The sequence below is a fragment of the Emydura macquarii genome, unplaced genomic scaffold (assembly GCF_026122565.2).
Source record: "Emydura macquarii macquarii isolate MOO-44397 ecotype Brisbane River unplaced genomic scaffold, CSIRO-AGI_Emac_v2 contig_1253, whole genome shotgun sequence".
Lineage (NCBI taxonomy): Eukaryota > Metazoa > Chordata > Testudines > Chelidae > Emydura > Emydura macquarii.
Genome location: NW_027131390.1, coordinates 73,841,866 through 73,863,041, shown reverse-complemented (window position 1 = coordinate 73,863,041; position 21,176 = coordinate 73,841,866). Strand labels below are relative to the sequence as shown.

Below are 21,176 nucleotides of genomic sequence, written 5' to 3'. Positions count from 1 at the left end.
AAGGTCCACAATATTTGACTAAAACCTGAACTGCATATTTTCAAGTTCCTTCTTCATCCTTCAGACTGGGGACCGATGAGCTAGGCAGCAGTTCTGCAGAAAAGGACGTGGGGGTTACAGTAGATAAGAAGCTGGATATGAGTCAGCAGTGTGCCCTGGTTGCCAAGAAGGCTAATAGCATATTGGGCTGCATTAGCAGGAGCATTGCCAGCAGTTCAAGGGAAGTGATCATTCCCCTCTATTCGGCATTGGTGAGGCCATATTTGGAGTAGTGTGTCCAATTTTGAGCCCCGCACTACAAAAAGGATGTGGACAAGTTGGAGGGAGTCCAGCGGAGGGCAACAAAAATGATTAGGGGGTTGGAGCACAAGACTTATGCGGAGAAGCTAAGGGAACTAGACTTGTTTAGTCTGCAAAAGAAAAGAATGAGGGGGGATTTGATAGCAGCCTTTAACTACCTGAAAGGGGGTTCCAGAGAGGATGGAGCTAGGCTGTTCTCAATGGTAGTAGATGACAGAACAAGGAGCAATGGTCTCAAGTTGCAGTGGGGGAGGTCTAGGTTGGATATTAGGAAAAAGTTTTTCCCTAGGAGGGTGGTGAAGCACTGGAATGGGTTACCTAGGGAAGTGGTGGAATCTCCATCCTTAGAGGTTTTTAAGCTGCAGCTTGACAAAGCCCTGGCTGGGGTGATTTAGCTGAGGTTAGTCCTGCTTTGAGCAGGGGGTTGGACTAGATGACCTCCTGAGGTCCCTTCCAACCCTAAGAATCGTAGAAGATATCTGTATCAGTGTTTTTAAAATCTTGTATTTGGACAGTACTTTAACTCATCCACTTGAAATCGCTAACTTGCCATACAATATATTGCCTTAGAAAAAATGTTCACCAGCTTAATTGTTTCATGTTGCTTTATACACCTGGTATACAGTATGTCCAGAGTCTGCTATATAGCCAAGTCCTCCATACTTACTAGCTATTCCAATGCCTCCATAATATTCCCAGTTCCTGTCAACTCAAAAAGTGAGACTACACACCTAGGAATCAAACTTGATTCTTTCATGTGACAACACAGAGTGCTAATCACACATCCACTAGACCTAACCCTGTCTAATAATTTCCACCCAAACCTTCCCATTGGCCTACTGGGTGACCTGGAGCAAGACACCTCCCTCTGTGCCTCCCCATCTGTAATATGGGGATAATGATACCTTCCTTTGTAAACTGTTTTGAGATCTATAGATGAAAAGTGCCATTCAAAAGAGTAAGTATTCTTAGTGATAGTAATGTCTTAATGGACTAATTTGTTCAATTAAAACTATTGTTTCCAACTTGAAAATCCTCCACTTGGAAAAATCCAGCAGCTCAATGTTTTGTGTGGTCTTATTGGGTCACTAAGTTGGTGGCACTGTAACAATACTGAAGCCTGCTCCTATCGGATCCAGTGGAGAGCATAAGTGCCCCATTTATCAATGCACCTTGGTTTAATGATATAATGAGTAAGCGGCACAAACTGCAGATAATCCTGGAGAAAGCAAAATCCTCATATGAAGAACAGCCTAACCGCACTGCTGAAAATGGCACAAGACATGGAGCACATTCAGGTACACATTGCTTGCCTGAACAAGGAATAATACTTTCTGTACCAACCTTCATCCCTTTTCACACTATATGTTTCCCCTAAAATGCCTATAGAGGTCAGTAATGCATAAAGATAATGGGAGATGGGGGACATTCTGAAGACTAGGCCTATTCAATTAACTGATTTTGGAATATTTTCTATGCAAATATGTAAAGTTTGATTACAGCCAAAATGTTCTATAACTTTTGCTGGAAAACTATTATGGTAGCCAAACATTCTATTCTAGGATTATTTTATAGTGCCCAGAAGAGTACTAGTACGTCACAGAAAACACTGAGTAGAGGGGTCCCTGCTCTGAAGGATTTGCTCTCCAAACTAACCGATAAACATGACAGACAAATTAAGCTATAACATAAGCCAGTAAGGAGGAGTGGAAAGAAGGTAACAGATTACAGAACTATGAACACATGGTTACTCTGTTTAAGCATACATATGTCTTGGTAGACCAAAGGATTTCTTTTAATTAAACTAATTTTCATAGGCAATTCTGCAGAAATTAGTTTTTAAGACCTATTTGAATACGGCAAGACACAAAGGGAAAAAATGATTAGGGAAACAGGAGTTTAACTGGCTTTGAATACATTCTTGCTTTTTTCCCATTCATGAAACCAATTTTACTCTTGGTATATTATGCAGGTGGGTAAGTGCCTTTATTTTTGTCTTTCTATGAAGCACCAGCTGTAGGCCTAATTGCTGGACACAGAACACTGAAGTGGGACCTATGATCTGCTCCAGAACAGCAAACCTGGTGTTCCAAAGAGGAGGAAAAATTAGACAGGCCAAAATGCATGTTTGTCTCCAGGTAGAAAACAGTGCAAAACTATCATTTTGCTTGACACTGAATCAAGATGTCAGAGAGCATTACATCTTGAAAGACTATTTATGATGGAAACAACAAATGTTATTTTATGTCAAAGATTATAGAAAAAAATTTCTTCAGGTTTCATTTATGTTATTTCATTTCTTGGATTTTACTTACAAAACCACTTATTTTAGGTTGTAGAATTTGCACATGCACAACTTTGCATGGGCAAAATTTTGCTCATTATCACTAGGGCATATAAATGAGTTTACATTTAAATTATACATTCACAAAACCCTAGTTGTGTGTGCATATGGGGTGCAAGCAGATGTTAGATTCTATCATCAGTATAAAAGTGGTAGTTTTCAATAACTCTGCAAGCACATTTAGACTCAACAACTAGGAAAAAGGTTTGTTCTTAACTCAACTTAGCTAATGTGAGTTAACTATCTCAAGGCAAAATCCTAGTAATGACAAGGCAAATTGTAGTTTTCACATGAGTTAGTAGGTGGAGCTAAAGACTATGGGGGAAACTAAGTCTTTAACACTACCTGCTAACATGTGAAAACCACAAACTGCCTTGTTTCCACTAGAATTTTACCTCAACTTAGCTAACAAGTTAAAAACAGATGTTTTACTTAGTAATGACACAGCCATAGAGTCCCTTCAAAAAGTTAGCCCTGGAAGTTAGTGGGATTGCAGAGGTTTTTAATCTCTGCAGAATCCAGCCAGGTGTGCATACCTAGCTTTATTGATAAGAAGAGAAGCTGTAATGTGGATTGTAGCAGGAAGAGCCCCAAGCCAGAGAGTTCAGATCTGAAATAGAACTGTCCCATAGTCTGGGAGTGTAAAGAGCCAAGATCTGATTTGGATCCATCTCTAAACTGTTTCATTATTTCAGGTTAGATCAGCAGAGCCTGGAATAGGTGTGTACCATTCCACGGGGAGTTCAAGGAAGGAGTAGGACTCCTGCCACTCCCCCTTCTGTACAGAGGAATTGCACAAGTTGCATAGTCCTTTCAGATGATGCAGCGTATGCCACAGGCTTGCTTCCCTGGCAGATGCAGGGCTATGACCTGCTCTAACCTCTCTCATTGAATGAAATGTGCACTCCAGGCATATCGCTGCACTCCTTTGAGTTACTTTCCTGGCCCTTGCATGGGACATACAGCAAAGCAGCAGCTCTTCTATGGTTAAGGCTGATATAGTTTAGGGGAGAGCCCCTTGCTGCAACTAATCTTAAAGCTAACTAGGACTAGATGGAGCCCAACCTTTGGAGGGCTAGGGCCAGGGTAACCCAAACCAGCTCAATGAAGCTCATCATTATGGCTCTTTTCTGTCTGACAACTATCACAACACTATATGGTCATCTGGGCCCTATTCTCCAATCACAGGATTGTCGTAATTCCCACTGAATTAAAAAGGGAGTTAGTTGTATCCTGTGGCTGAAGAATCAGACTACTGGATTGGTAGCTGCTTCTATGTGAGGCAGTCTTTTTTCTTATTCAGCATTCCCACTCCTATCAGAAAGAATAGATAGAGGAGCAGAAAGGAACAGTGTGATTCTGGCAGACCTGGTGCCAGCTCATGCCAAGGCCCCATGCCTGACTGAACACTGACAAATACATAGCTGGAAACCAGTCTGGCTTACCCGCCTGTTAGCATTGTTAAAATAGATAGTAAAGTTATAAGAATGTGTTTAGACTGTATGGAATGCTTGTAGGATGCTGCATGTTTTAATCCTACTTACAACATCTGTATCCCATGTTGTAAGGTAATGTTTAAATATTTGCTCTGTAACTATAAAAACGTTCGCTAAGTCTGTAAATCTCCCACAGTCAGGAGAGAAGCATTTTCATGTGTGAAAAACTAGGTTGCCACAAAATGTGTTATCTCCTCCCCAACAAAAATAGGTCTACAGACGACATACAAGCCATTGTGGACAAATTTGTTGATTGCTTCCCTTGTGCCCCTGAAGAGGGTACATGCACAAGCTTTCGTCCCATCGCAACTTGAATGCTGGGAAAAGGGAATAAAAATGCTTAAGGATAAATTGTTATCCTAAGCTGCTTGAAGTCTGAGGGGCGAAGATTTCTAAGCATAAGCAAGGGGTCCCCAGATGTTTAGCTTGGGTTAGTCCTAATGGACATACAGAGTTTGCTTATTGTAGAAGTTTCCACTGTCTTTTGAAATGTAAGGCTGTAACTTATTTGAGTGTGTATGTTTATCTGCTTTAACCTTGTAAATAACTAATTTATTTTTCCCAACTAATAAATCTTTGGATGGTTTATTATATTATTGGATACAAGCGTTGTCTTTGGTTTGAGACCTGAAGTACAGTTAATCTGGGGTGACTGCTCCTTTACTGGTAGTAACCTGAATATTGTTGTGATTTGTGGTGTAAGGAACCATCTATCACAGAGACCATCTTGCCTGGGTGGCAAGATAGATTGGTTTGCCCAAGGGGACTGTCTGTGACTCCATGTTAAGGTTGTTATAGTGATTTAGGAGTTCACACTTGTTACTGGGTTGGTGAAATCTAATTATAGAGAACACAGCCAGTTTTGGGTTTGTGCTCTGTTTCTGGACAGTCTGCCCTGAGGTTGGCCTGCACTCTCGGAGCCTCTCCAGACAGTGTGACAAACAGAACTTGAATCTCCCTCATTATATTACTATTTCTGTCCTGGCAGGAGCAGTTTTTAAAAAATTGTAGACATAGGAGTTAGAATCTTTGAGCGTTCATGAAAGTTAAGGAGTGATGCTGGAAACTGAAGTCAGTCTCTGCAAAAAATTTCCTCACACCGCTCTGCCTGCATCTCACCATAGCAAGCCCAAACAAGGTGATAATTGTACACGAGTATGTGAGAGCTTTGCCCTAAAGGCAAATCCCCTTATTAACAATAAATTCCTTCATTTAACTATTATGTACATACATATTCATACACAGTACAGATATGCACACGTGTGAAGCAAAGACAGAAGGAAAGAAAAACTTCTTTTAATTCCTTCCTGAAATGTTTATCACTGAAGTATAGAATTCCAGTTTTTCTAAATGTCATATACAAAAAAAGACTTGAAAATAATACAATCATTAGAGACAGATCATCATCAAACAACATATAGATTTGTTTCCCCAGCATCTGTTTTTTCTTAGCTTTTTTCCTCTGTTTTTAATAATTTTTGCTTGCATGTTCATAAATAAATTTAGCATTGTCATTCAAAAATATACCATTATTCAAATGAGAAAAACAGGCTAAAAATAAATACAGTGGTCACACGGTATTAAATATAAATAGAGTGGGATTAATTTTTATGAGCTTGTTTTTAATTCTTAAGAAAATTGTCTAAAGGGCCCTTAATTCCAACTCAATGGAACTACAACTCATATCATGAAGCTTTCTCTCTTCTTTTGTTATGTGAAGCAGGAAATAAGAATTAAGATTAGCACCTATATTTCCCGTTATGAACACAACTGCAGAGATGAGGCCTTACCTGTACAAAAACCACCATGTCATTCTACTGTTCTGTTGGGGACATCAGCATGGCATTGTTTCAGCTGTTTATATTTGAAGTAAGCATGCCAGAAAAGGTCTGCAAGTTTCCTGAAGCTTTTTCATCTCAACCTCCAGTTTAGCAATGTCTTTAGGGGTCTGTAAAGATGTAATTTTAGAACACCTTGCCAACAATGGACTAAAACTTTGAATATACTTTTTAAGAGATTCTAGATTGGTTTGCTCAAAATTCCGCTCCATCTATCTACCCTTCCATGTCATGAGCAGATGTCATGAAGACACATGAACTGGTGGGGATGAGAAAATGACCTACACCTCATCCCAGAGTAAAAAGGAGAATCAGAACTCAGACCACACTCTGGTGTTTCGTCAGGAAAAGGAGTCATTCTTCCAATATACTCAGTGCCTCCCAGTGGGAGAAACTCTAATAGTAGAGTGTAGATGGCTTCCCCACTGTACTGGGCCTGCTCTGCACAAACATGAGAGGGGAGGGGAGAAGGGGATAGGCACTCACCACTTCCTCAGCCCTTTGGCAAGAGACACACCTCTAGAGATGTACAGAGAGTCTAACAAAGGTGTAATGCTCAAGAGTGTCAGGAAGAGATTGATATTTATTTCCAGATCCCAGCCATATGACATAAGTCACAGACACAAAGTGTTATATCCTGTCACGCACCTAAGTAAGTACCCACCAATTCCAGGGGCTACTTTTACAGATAGAGTTATTCCCCTCACGTACAGAGATGGCAATGATGACTGACCCTTGCACTGAATATATAAGTGGTATTACCCCTCCCAACTCCCAGTTTCCCTGCAAGGGCCAGTCACAGTCTGGCACTCTGTCCCATCATAGGCAAAAACATGCTTTTTGCCTACTCTGAACCAGAATTTGGCCCCAGGGGCTTAGAAAGGGGGTGTTAAATAAATGCTTCCCCTCCCCATCACAATAAAAAAATTAATCAATTTTAGACCAACACTCTCAAGCAACCGTAGAGCAACAAACCAATTGGAGGGGGGGGGGGACGCTGATATGGTAACAGACATGAACTTTTAAGCTTTATATCACAACCAGCCTTGCAATTAAAAATCTATTTTAAAAAATCAGGAACATACTTCACCAGCAACATTTAAAAAAAATGAAGCTAGACTCCCCCTCTCAGTGATCCAAATCTACAGCCCATGATACTTTGAGGAAGAAACTCATATCACCTTAATTTACTGACTGTCAAGTTCAGAAAAAGATTTGAGAATCTTCTTCAAGACAATATTTATCAAGACAATATTTCTCACGCAGGACTTGGGGATGGACCTTCCTGGTCAGACATACTTGGGTGAATCCCTTCGTTTAAAGATCTATTTTAAAATGATATGCCTATTTCTGTGTCATATTATTTATTGTTATGCTGTAAAGCACTTGGATGCTTGAAAGAATGGGCTATGTACATCAATAAATGTTGATGTATGCTGCACACTGACTGCAGGCTGCGACTATGTTTTCCAGACTATTTACAGTGATGGAAGTATCATAACTTATAAAAACAATAGATATTTTTATCTTCTCCATATGCTTGTAAGCATCCATTGCATCAAACTAAAATCAGACTTCATTTTTAAATCTGTTTCTAAACTCATGCTGTTTAACCTGAAAGATACAATATATTTATTGGAGTAGGGCACCTTAGAGGTTAAGTAGGTGATCCATAGAGACTATCCCATAACTTTTCCTTAGCTGCCATTCATTAAATATGTTCCATCTCATGAACCATGAATCATTTCATTTTTAAGTACACTTTTATTTCCTTTAAATTTACCTAAAATTTTATTAGATTCAGCCTGTACAGCCCTGACAGACAGCCAGCATACATTTAAAACATTCCCAGTGGAGAAGCATAAAACATTTAAAATCTATATTTGATCTGACAACAGCAGCATCACGTTTGAATTAGAAACAGATTAGACATAATTGAAGATAAAGAGGACGCAAGCGACACTCCCATTTTGGTGAAGTGGGCTTTAAATTATCAAATTCATCCAGAATACATTACCAAGAAACATTGAATTGTTATCTTTAGACAGCTTTTTCTAAGAGTTTACAATTTCTCAGTTCAGTGAAGCTTACCACCAGCTTGTTATCAGAACAAAAAACGAAAAATCATTCGGTTCAAAGCACAGAACTGATCTCACCTCAAAAAAGTACACATTTTCTCCTGATAACAGACACTTCATTGGACTGCAGAGGTGCCACTTCATGCTTTACAGGGAAGGCAATCTTTTCAAGGTTCTTCCACTTTTGAGGCAATTCCTAACAACATTACAAATAGATATTGTTTGGCAGTTTGTACCTCAAACAACCCTCCCCTGACAGAAACACACACACACAATCCCCTGCCCCATTTCTTTTTTCTAGTTGACTTTGGATCATTCACTCTTCACCTCCATATGTAGTACCAAACATGGGCTCACGGTAATTTCCAAAAGGTAATTACGGCAAAAAATAAAGTTTATTTACAATATTCTGGATTTTCAAGGTACAACATGTTTATGTATTTTAACTTTGAAAATAAACTTCAACAGTACCAAACACTCCAACTATGCAATGCACTATGGATCAGATTGGTTTTACAGACTAATAGATTTTTACTTATTTGGTTTATATAATTTAGGGCTCAAACCTACAACCACTTGGTATTGGATGTAATTGTACTTCCCATGAATTTCCCGGTAGTAAACACTACACCAAATGGTAAGTGCTTTCAGAAACTCAACTGTGTTTCTGCAAGGATTTGCTTGTTCCCCATTTTATTTATAGCCTAAAGAGGATACATAACTTGCCTGAGTTCCACAGATCCCTAAACCTCATCTACAGAAAATACCTGTTGCTGACAACAGGTGTCAGCAAACAGATGCAGCTGAAATAATACTGAACATAGATAAACTTAAATGTACCCAAGGAAGAGAGATGTTTCATAACATATGGTAATCCCTGCAGGTTAAAGGCAGCTACACAAAAGCAAATAGCTTCTTTTTTTTTTTTTTTGTAGCCCAAAGCTTTTGAGAATAACCTTGGCTTGAACCCCATACTACCTTGGTAAACACAGCTCTTTATTATAACTAGAACATATTGCCTCTCCAGAGTCCTATTGCTGAAAAACAGGCTTCTGAATCTTATTTGATGCAAGATTTGACATTTATTTGAGCCACAAGTTTAATAAATACAAGCAATCTATTGACAATACATCCATAAATAAGGACACAAAGAAATCTGTCTATAAATTGCACGTTAAAAGAACACATTTCCATAGTAAAACCATGTTTTCCAACAAGCATTTAGACTGCCTGAAAGATTAGAATTGAAAAGTAAAGCAATCAGTTTGAAAGGTCCCTCAGTTTCATACCCAGCACAGATCTATAAATTTCCTGAAAATTGTGCGCATGGGGGGGAAGGGGGAGAGGAGAACCTCTCTGTTTCATACACAGAGCTTTGGTCTTTTGAAAAATGAGGATGAAGGCAAAGTTCCCGTTTCACAGAGAATATTCTAACTTGTAAAACACCCAATCTAATATTATAATCATGGCATTCACACGGATATAACTTTTGGCCCACCACCACTTTCTTAACAAACCCCTGTATAAAAGAATATGGCCCATCTTTTCAAATAGTGAGTGGCCTTTCATTTGCACACACAAAACCAGACCATTTGTGCATGGTTTCTGCATTTGCGTGTGCAAAGAGGTTTTTGTTCATGCAAATGAGATAATTAGGAACCAAATTATTCAATTTGCATATACAAACAAGTAATGCCCCGACCTTGCAAAGCTTAGTCTTTGCAAGATCAGGGCCTAATCCAATAGTACAAACAGTTATGCACAGAAAACTTCTCCTTGCAAAGACTGAGGCAGAATTGAAACCCCTTTGAAAATTGGGTTCTGTGTGTTTTACTCATAAAACTTAACTTTGAGATGAAATTAACTTCTGAGCCTTGGAATATTTTTTAAAACATTTCCACTATTTATCAAGGTTTAAATGAAACCTAAATATAAACACAAAAATGGAAATTTAGTTTTTCAAGTGCTTCTCTACATTTGTGCAACTCAAAAATTCTTCAAGATTTCACATAAATGCCACAAGTGCGCTCAGTTTGAAATAACTGCCTTTGCTATTTTGACATAACATAACAATGAAGATACTGAACTTTAAAACTTTTCAGCACATGTACAATATGACTTTATACTGAGTACGCTATTGTCACATGTAATAATATCTGTACATTACTTGGAGTAATTATTAGAGCTAATCAGAAAACGTGGGACAAAAATCATAAAAAGCTGGACACTTCTCTTTCCCTTTTCCAGTTACCAGGGCTACTGTGTCAGTACTGTAGCCTGAAGTTATTTGAAAGTAGCTCCGCTGCCCTTAATGATTGAGGGAGTCACGGGGGAAAGAATTCCTTCCTCCCACCCCATTCACAGCATGGCCACTCAGGCCAAGATCATCATTTTACAATCTGCCCTGTGTAAGAGGCACCATGTAGTTGTGCTGACGCAGGAGCTGATCAGATTGGGACTCCTGGTTCCCCCTTTGCTCCCTATTTCCCCTTTCGTGAGGCTTAGCTATGCTTGCTGATGCATTGTGGCAGGGGGATAGAGTCTTGACTCTACTCACCCCACACCCATCCAACCTGTAGAGCTGCAGTGGCCCACAGAACCTCTTCTCCCTTACTCAGGGACCTATAATATGCATAGCCTTTGCCAGGGAGTAAGGACCTGTCTCATTTCTTGATGCAGATGAAACTTATCACCTAAAATATGTGCTCCATTTAGCATCTGGTCCTATAACACATTAAACTACTATAGCATACTGATGAAGATAGCCACTGGACAGGTTTATAGAGTTCTGTTTAGCAACAGAATTCAGATTATGCAGCTTTGCTGCATACAACATTAAGGGAAACTGTTCAGAAGTTTAGACGCCAATATTAGGGTGTGGGAGAGTGCAAAAATCTAATGTTAATGAAATATTTTTTCATAATTTTACAGAAGCTTTTCCGAAAAAGCATTTCAAACACTTTTTAGTGTAAAAAATCTCCTGGAAATGCCAGCACAACACCACAGTCTGACTGCATGAGAGCTATAATTTGAAAATGAATGGGCTCAATATAGGGATAATGGGGTGAAAGTCTATGGCCTATGATATACTAGAGGTCAGACTAGATGATCTAATGGTCTCTTTCTAGCCTTTAAATCTATGTATTCATGAACCGTCTAGTCTAGTTCAATTATCCCAGAACAGTGAACTGCATAAGGGAAACAAAACACAAATGGTGGAAAATACATTACATTTTCAAAATCCTTTCGGTTTCTGTAACTTAAGGTGTTAATAATACAGGCAAAGCACCCTTAAATAAGTACACCCCCCCCTCTCTCTCTCTCCCTCCCTCTCGTAGTTAACCTACCCACCCACAGACCTTTCCATTTTAACTTTCTCCTTGGAGTACACCGAGAACACTGTATTGGAAAAGCAGTTCACTGTTAAAATGACTTTAAGAACATAGAGCAAAATCCTAGAAGTCCTCACTAGGGTGAAGCCCTGCCCCCACCCCACAAATCCTTGAAAATCAGTGGGAGGTTTGCCCACAGTGTGACAAAGAACTGCAGATTTTGACCCATGATCCATTATTTTATTTTTAAAAATACAGATCCAATGTTAATCTCTCTCAAAATTAGACTAAAACAATAGAAAATAGCCAAAAGTTTTGTATAAGCATGAAAAAAAGTGTTGTGTATGTTACACGGAGTCCTTACCTCCGATTCTGTATAGCTGTTTCAGTAGCTGCTACCCATAGGTTCTGAACAGCTCAGCAGTTGATTTTAAAGGTTTGAAAATATTATATGTGGATTGCCAACCCTGGATAGCCATCAGATGCCCTATTGTTTCCAATCAGAACAGCGTAGTCTCCTCCTTTCACTGTTTTAGCTAAACCTTTTTGAGTTTCATGAATGAATTTCTCTAGCTCAGTAACACTAATGATATATAATGTGGGGAAGTGTCAACAGTTAATTAACATGGAGCGTGTGAAAACTTAAGGCAAGCCACACACATCAATTATATTAATGAACAAGTAAATGCAATCAAATCAAATGTAGAAGCATTGTGTTAAGTTTTTACAAAATGAGAACTGCATTTCACATGCACAACAGCAACTCTCTGAATGGATAGGATGTGGTACCAGCTGGCCCTGCCTCACCTTTCTTCTCCTCCTCCCAGTGCATCTACTCAGGTGACAGGGTCTGGCTCTAAATATTCCAGTGTAGAAGGGATGCTAGCCCCTTTGTCCACCTAGCACTGCCAACTGTGGCAAATGACCGAGAACGGGGTCTAGATAGGGGATGTGTGACACCAAGGTCCATTTCCTGTAAAGGATGATTGAGCTGGGGAGAAAGTAAATTACACCTTTTAAAAGTGTAGCCTGGGTCACCTCTTACTACTTTTCTCTATGTTACTCAAAGTATTCATTATGCCTTTATTATTATTTATTGTTGTTGTGCCTAGCCAGCATGCCTCCAGCCACTGCTGCTCAGGTGGTGAACCCCCCTCCACCAGCATGGCTTTGCCTCTTAAGTATTAATTTAGCCAGAAATGCATAATAAGCACGTGGCAGAAGCATTAGAAATCCTTATTACTTGAGGCAAGTTAAAACTCTATTAGAATAAGAAAGAAAGAAAGAAAGGTTTCACTTATATTGCACCTTTCATCTGAAGATCTCAAAGAGCTTTATAACAATGATGAATTAAGCCTCAACATTTCTGTGAACTAGGTAAATATCATTATCTACATTTTACACACGAGGAAACTCTAGCACATAGAAGTTATGTATCTTGCTTCAGGTCACATACCGAGTCTACGACAGAGCTGGGGTCACTCCTGTGCTTTTGCGTCCAGTCTCCCTCTCCATTCTTTGGCCAAAGGATCATATTTCCAACAAAACCACTGAAGAAAATTCAGAGTAGCTTACCTGTTGAGTTCCATGGGTGAGTAGACATTCCTTAAACATCCAACTCCATTTTTAATAAGATATTTCAAAAGTCTTAATATTAACCTGGAACCAGCCATTGAAAGTCTTCTGATTTTCAAAGTCACTAACTTCCTTGTACAGTAAATCATAAATATTGATCTTAAAGAAAAAATATAATTAACATTGTTCATTTTTAATTGAATCTACAAAATAATATAATGGTTTCACAGCTGTTCTATAGGCATGAGAAAAAGAAATGCAACAAACTGCAAAAACTAAAATACTTGTTCTTCAAAGTGTGCTAACTTGGGCAAACATTTCTGAAGCTCATATTCTGCATACAATTCCAGCTCCTCGGTATTAAGAAAACTGCCATAGAACAAGAACCGCTTCATAAATTCAGATTTATCATCCATCCATAAGTAGCAGTATTTGTTAAAGTGGCTTTGATTCTCCTGAACATTAACAGTGACCGATTGCACTCTGCTCATGATTTCTTCCAGGGTATCCATCTGATCCACATCTTGCTCAACAGCAAATAAAATTGAAGAGTGAGTGAAGCCAGTGATTTAATTTAAATTAAGAAGAGGTGGGCTGGAAGCCAAACCGTAAGGCACTGCAAGAACGCAAGAAGTTAGCCCAGTGGCAAGTGGATAACCCGACGTGCCAGCTGCCAGCAAAAACAATCAGGTTGACAGTTTGCTGCTTCAATAAACTGAACATGATTGCTTGGGGTTTAATCATTTCTATTTTATCCATCATGTAAATACCTTGGAGCTCTTACTAACTAATTTGATTTTTTTTGTATCTATTTGTCATCAACTAACCACAAAACATACTACTGTTATTACCCATACCCACTGAGAAATTATCCACAATCTGTTGACCTATATAAACCATAAAAAAGCCTTACTAAACAGTAAGCCTTATTTTAACCAAGTCCTAAATGCCACCAGAGTCAGCTTCTGCTGGATCTCAAGAGACTGAATTCCAGAGACAGGGTCCCCTCACCAAAAATTCCCTGTTGCCCAAGTATAGGGTTTAAATCCCTGCAGACAGACAGCAAAAGTGTCTCACATCTCACCATGACTGAAGAGACAACATCTGGGTGAGAGATTCTTTTGGCTGAAGTGATAATGGCAGGTATAATGGACACCATAAAGCTTAGTCTCTCTATGCTGTAGGCTCTTCCCTGTGACTGGCTCCTGAAGGCTACATTCAAGCATGGTTCCTCATGTTATCTGTTGCCAACTCAAAGGAATATCTCAGCGCTACTCAGGCAGCCACAGCAGGTACTGCAGCACCTGGTGGGAGGAGGGAGAAATACTGCCAGCTAGTCCTCCCCCTAATGCTCCCAGAACCCAGAGCTGTGTAAAGTTGTCCATATCTCCAGAGGCACTAGGACCTATGCAGAGTGCTCCAGACACCTGGGCGGGAGGAAGAAAATCTAGGAGGCAGCCAGCCCAGGCAGCAGAGAAACTCAAGCCTATGAGTCTGAGCCAGCAGGAGCAATCGCAAAGAGCAGATTATTCCGCAGGTTCTGTTAGTGATGTCATCAGACTGCATTTCCCACTCTTTTCACTCTGGGCATTCTTTCCCCTCTTTGCCCCCTCTTTCATTTTTTCTTCACTCAGACTCTCTCCAGCTGCCCTCCCTTCCTTTGCTTGGTCTCTCTGGTTAACTAATCCCCTCCTAGCAAAACCCCATCCTCAACAAATTAAAAACCACCAATAGCCTCCACTGCTTCCAAAACCCCTTCAAACCAGATGGAACTGATGTGCCTTTTGCAACCCATCACATTGTTTACTCTGCTTGTGTGTTGCCAGTTGTCCCAATTTTAATGCCTCTCGTTATAAGTATTGGTTTTCTTAAAGCCCCAGCTGCTGGTAGCAGAAGATTGCCTGAGGATCTCAGCTCTTATTTTTTTTTAAAGTTTCTAGCTTTCATGGTGGCAGAGAAACCCCTGAAAATGTGGCCAAGTGCACCCTAAAGGCTCAGAAACCAGAAAACAAATAAAAAGAACCTAATGTGGGGTTTTGTCAATAATCCAAAGATTTTTAAATGACTCTCATGACTTTCGGGGATTGACTCATATTTTCTGAATGTGGGGAGAAGCAATACTGGTTTTATCTATTTAGATTTTCGGCTACCATAATATAAATAAATAAATAAACAAACACCCAAAATATCAGAAAAGGAAATAAGGACAAATACTGCACTTGGGTTCTGTGCAGCTTCTTTTGCTGCTCTACAAATGGAATCCAGTTGTGGAGCTGGCTACAATGAGGGATCCTCTGGTGGCACAGTCAGTGTATTAGCTCTTATGCCACCGATCCCTCCCTCCTCAGCAAACGTAAGGGCTATTGTGGCGGAACAGGAGATGTGGCCTGATCCTCCCTAAATTCCACCAGCCCCTTTGCCATTCCAGCCTCCTGAACCAGTACATCTCTAACAGAGCAAACAGCCTCTAATTTACTCACAACACTCACATGGCCTAGGCATGAGGAAATGCATAGGTGAGCGTTACTCCACATTTGCACATCCCCAGCCCAATTTAGCAGCAACCACAGGTTAAGTCCCTAAAATATTATGCAGCCCCATCAGCTTTGCTTGATTTAATTGCTTTTAAAATATTTTTTGTTTAACCTTCACTATGTATTTCACAATGTTACTGCTTCTGTACACTTTATATGACTGGCACCATTTCAGATTTGGGAGGGTGGGGGGGCGGCAACTTTAACCATGATTCAGGGACTACTTAGGCACCTGAAAACTCTAGGTTTTTTGCAAGTAATAACTTAAAAATTAGCTGACAAGAGCACTGTACCTAATTCCCATACAAAGAAAAAATATAACAAACACCAATTAAAGCCATATTTTAAGTTTATTTGTAAATTTAGAACAATCAGGAGATAATACAGCAAAAGAGTCCCAATCCCAAATCTGACTAGGTGGACAATAATGACAACACTGATTTCAGTCAGTGCAAATGAAAGAATTTAAAAAAATTAGTGTAGTTAGTAACTACTTATGTGCTTTACTTTAAGTGTAGACCATGAAAAAAATCAGTTCTACTACTTTTAATTCATTTCATTTTCAGTGTCCTAGTAAGTGCTCCAATGTTGGGTTTCAAATACTGCACAGGAATCTTGTTCTAAGAATTATTTTCAGTCAGATTCATAGCCTTTTAAAAAAAGTTTTGGAATCTTTTTTGTAGTCCATGGTTTTATAACTTTGTTTTTTTTTTTAAAATGAGAAATAGGTGCTGAAACTAAGAGTGCTGGGGGTGCAGCACCCTCTGGCTTGAAGTGGTTTCCATTATATACAGGGCCAGCACAGTAGCTGCATGATTTCTAGATTATTCTGAGGCATCATATTTTTGGAGATCTTTCTAATCCATCATGAAAGAAATTTTCAGATTATGTGTTGTAACTTGACCTTTAACGATTTACATAAATGAGCTGATGCTAAACAAGGGTTAAGATGAACATTTAAAAGTTTGTCAAGGGGGAAAGTAGTATTAGAGAGAAAGTACATGCATTAATTAACAAATGAAGGGGGGGATAAAATTAATGGCTCAAAAGTAGCTGAGATATCAAACTTTTAAAAAATCACTATCTGGTGTGTAATTAAAGGATGGATGTTAGCAACATGGTTCGATAATGAACAAATGTTGGCAGCCAAATCTTACAAACTGTTCAGACTGGCTTACGTTTATGTGCACTGAAGGTTTTATACAAATAGTTATGATAAACACAAAGGATTAAGTTGGAAGGAGGTTTCTAAGTGTGTTGCTGTAACGATTTAAGAGAATAAACATCACTTCAATGAAATTCACTGAGGTACTTAATTTTATGAAACTCTGCCCCACCCAAAATATTAAAGGGTAAACACAACAGGAGCTAAGATTACTTACCAGTTGGAAGAGAAAGACATACAGCACAGCAGACACACAGCTACAAAATGGCTGTTTGAGGCAGCAGTTGCTTGTATCTGCACATATAAAGGACCAGCAACTCCTCAAAAGGTATTCTGGAAAAAGGTTCTAGAAAAGTGCAACCCTGGGGAGATTTAGTAAGATCAAGACATTCACAGCATTTGTGTGTAACAGCCTATATAGACCTACCTGGTAACCTGACCCAAAGCACATTGTAGGCAAAGGAAAGATTCTCAGACAAGTGGGATTAAATGGCAGAATAAATGGCCACACTGGGGTATTGCCAGTCACTAAAAAATTAGAATTGGAAAAAAAAGGGAAAGTTTTAAGTGTAATTTAAACAACATTTGTGGTGTTACAGCCCTTGCTTATTTCTTCACAGCAGGGAAAGATTCCAGGTGGTCATTCTTCAGTGCTGCTCTTGCAGCCTGAAGCTTCCAAAGCTGGGCTATCTGTGAGGTTAATTATCCCCTGAATGTGCTTGGGGTAGCAGCCCCCTCCCGCACCTGAGCAACCATGTGTCTACTAGTGCCCCAAGGTGCCTGCTCCTGCCTTTTTAATATGTCAGCATGTGACAGTGAGGGGCAGATCATGATGAAATCTGCAGCATCTTCAGACCTCAGCACAGAGCTTGAGAGCTTGCTTCCTCCCACCAGCTGAGTGAGTTTGTGTCAATCAAAATTGAAAAGGTGCTGCAGAGGCTCCCAGCCTTGCTATTGGCTCTGCCACAGCTCTGCATTCTTACTGGCTGAGCAAAGACTAGGCCAGTGAGGGGAGGAGGACAAGAGGAACAAGCAATGTCACCGAGTCCCAGCTGTTATGAAAATTGGGGGGGCTTCTGCCCACCCCTGCCATAAATAAATGGTAACCCTAACCCACTTACATTTTATCTGTTCTTTCTCGGTGGCCTATATGTCTGGCATTTGATTTTGGCAGTTGCTTGCAACTGCCATAAATATAATTTGGAAAAAGGAAATGAGACCAAATCAAGACTCTTGTTTCCCTTGTCAGTTGGGGTGAGTTGGACAAAAAATATTTGCAAATGTTCATTAAAATTAAAACTACAAAATGGATTTAATCTGATTGCAGACCATTTTTATTTGCCGTCTGAACATTCACACAAGCATATATTTCTCTATAGAATGAGGAACTATGGTGAATACTCAGGCTAATAAGGATTGTGGGTAGCAAGGAGAAGAAACAACATCAGGTGATCTACACGACCAATCACACAGCACAGACAGCAAACACTCATACCAATAGCAAATAGTTCTCAAGACACACACAGGTTGAAACATGACTGCATAAACCATTTCTCACAAGTCTAAGTAATGAACCCATTTGTAATCACCAAGACTGCTGGAGGATAATTCGCAAACAAAAGCAGAAGCTAAATCTAAAGAAATTATTCTCTACAAATAGGTCAACCAGCTCCAGACCTTAGTGAGTACTGGACATGATGCTGATTAGTCCCTCCACAACATCAAAGAAATTGCCATTGACATTTGGGTCCAAAGAAGGTTTTAAAGTTGTTTCTCTGCCATTATAGTCAAGCTACACTTCAAATAAAGGACTGGATTTAAATGATGTCTTGGTGTTTTCAATCAGATACTTGAGAGAACACTTGATAGCTTTGATCAACCCATCTAAAATCATGTGGTCTATGTACTCAGTGTAGGCTTTCCATTCATCAGAAAGAGGATCTGCCTGAAGCAAGGTCTGCTTGTCCTGAAACAGGTAATTTACAGAATGGGCAACAGAATTGCTCTTCGCTATGTGGATTCTTTATCCCTGCTAATTGATCACTTCAGGAGTAAAACAACTTTCACTTTGATGAAGAAAAGCTTTCCCACTATTTACAACATAATTATCTTTTCATTGTAACTTTTACAAGCACATCTGGAATAAATTGCTAAAAGCTATTTCCTTGTAGAGTTGGATTTGCATTAGCCAAGTGTATTTAAAAACATTTGAGTTTTCTAAACTACTGAATTCCGGCTTTCCCAATTATCTCAACCTATATATTAATAGTCAGTACTCCCAGTACCAAATGTGCACTGGAATTATAAATATTATCACCTGGTCCAACTGATAGATCCTGTCCCTTGGACCATCCAATGCAGTTTGGAGATTCTCTTTTTATCATCAAGACAAAGCAGGGAACTATTTCCACACTTTTTCCTTAGAGAAAAGGAGGTTTCATTCAGTCTGTACAGCAGTCACTTGGTTTTCTGGATTTCACTGCTCACATTTTGTACTAGTCTGCTCAATAGAATCCCACAGTTCTTCATTCTGAAAGGTCAGGCTTCAGTTGTTGGACAACATGCAGCAATTCATATCCTGCATGCTCTACTTCCACTTGCAGAATGATCTTCCATAACTTATTGTTCTTCTTGGCAATTAAATTTAATTTTCCAATATACTGAGGGAGAAAATATCATATTCTTTATAAATTAATCAGAAATGTTTCTGACTAGGGTTCCTCACTCTTTGAAATAGTTCTCTACTTAAAGGACCCTTAACAAAATAGTCTAGGCCCAAAATGTAGATTCGCTTGCCATGTTTAAATATACTGTAATGTTTTTTATCTTCTAAAATATGAATAGGCAAGAATCATAAATAGTCTCCAACTTGTATTTTAAAATAATGTAGGGCCAGATTCTTAGCCAGTGTAAATCAGTGTAGCTCCAGTTAAATCAATGGAGATACATTTATTTACACTGGCTAAGAATCTGACCCTTAACATTAGCAAAAAGTGCTAGACTAGTAGTTTGGAAACTGAAGACTTCTGTTCATTCATAACACATGTATAGCCAAGCAAAAGCAGGGTAAGTTTCCCCATATTGCTCCATCAATGGCATAGTCTGCACACATATATGCACCAGTTTAACTAAAGTTGTGATATTGCACCAATTTAATTAAACCAGTTCAGCATAATGTGCAGACACTACATTGGTTTAAACTGGCCTTATATCAGTTTATCTTGTCCCTGAATCAATGTATGCCAGGTTTAAACCAGTGTAACAGTGTCCATACACAAATTCAACAAAATTCAACAAATTCAACAAAATGAGTGCAGAAATCACACCTTCAGTTACACTGGTGCATACTTGTGTGGATAGACAAGTCCAATGTCTCTCCACCTGGCTCTGAGGAGCTACTTCCATCATCAGAAAAGTTCTGTTTCTAAGGACTTGTCTACACTTCCAGCACTGCAGCAGCTGTAATGCTTAAAGAAGATGCTACCTACACCCCAGGAGAGCTTCTCCCATTGGCGTAGGTACTTCAACTCCCTGAGAGGTGGTAGCTATGTCAACGGGAGAAGCCGTCCTGTCAACATAGTGCTGTCTACACTGGGAGCTACGTCAGTAAAACTGTGTCGCTCAGGAGTGTGGATTTTCCACACACCTGAGCAACGTAATTATATCAACATAAGTTTGTAGTGTAGACCATCACTAAGAAACATTGTATTCTTGGTCTCAGCAGAGGCTGCCAAGAAGGCTGCCAGTTTCTACTCTTTGTAGTAGTGGCTATTGTCATGCAAATGTGTGTCATCTAGGAGGTGGACTAAAATCATCAACTCATTTCACACAAACCACTAACCAGCCTTTCAATGATCACATTTGGTCTAGGCCAACATGATGAAAGTTAACTAGTGATGGAGAAAGGCTTCATTACCCATTACCAAGTCTCATAAGCATCTGCTCCCCCAACTTTGGAAATTCCTGATTTGAGAAGTCTGTTCTTGAAGACAAATAGATTATTACAGTTATGTGAATTTTCTTCCATGTCTTTATATTCACATACATTTCTCATACAGAATTTTCTGTATTTACCTTGTAAAGGGTTTCTCTTTTGGAATATAAGTGCATTGCAACTTCTGTTACATCAGGATGTTTCAAAATCTCAAGGTGTTTCATCTTCCAGAGGACAGCAGAAAGCTGCAATAGACATATAAGATCTGAACGTTTTGTTATTCAAAAGATAGCTGTTGGTATCTCACAAAGAAAGAAGCTGTTTCAAATTACGATGCCTGGGTAAAATGCTGCAGGATTTGTTTAAGCAAAATTCCCACTGACTTCAGCAGAAGTTTTCCCACAGTAAGGAATGCAAGACTTGGCTCTAAGTGTAATTTATATTTAAATCTAGTCTCATGTTTTATATATAATAAGCATTTTGAAAAGAAAAGCGATACGTTTCTCTAGTTTTCAACTACATAATCCACAAATGCATCCAGGGGGATAAGCGTTTTAATACATGTGTGTCTCATAACATA

The 21,176-nt window shown here is 39.3% G+C and overlaps 1 pseudogene; it reads right to left on the bottom strand.

The window, feature by feature from the left end:
- The window catches only part of LOC137152986 (dynein beta chain, ciliary-like), a 201,167-nt pseudogene extending 187,692 nt beyond the window's left edge, over positions 1–13,475 (bottom strand).
- Between the last annotated feature and the right edge of the window lie 7,701 nt (positions 13,476–21,176).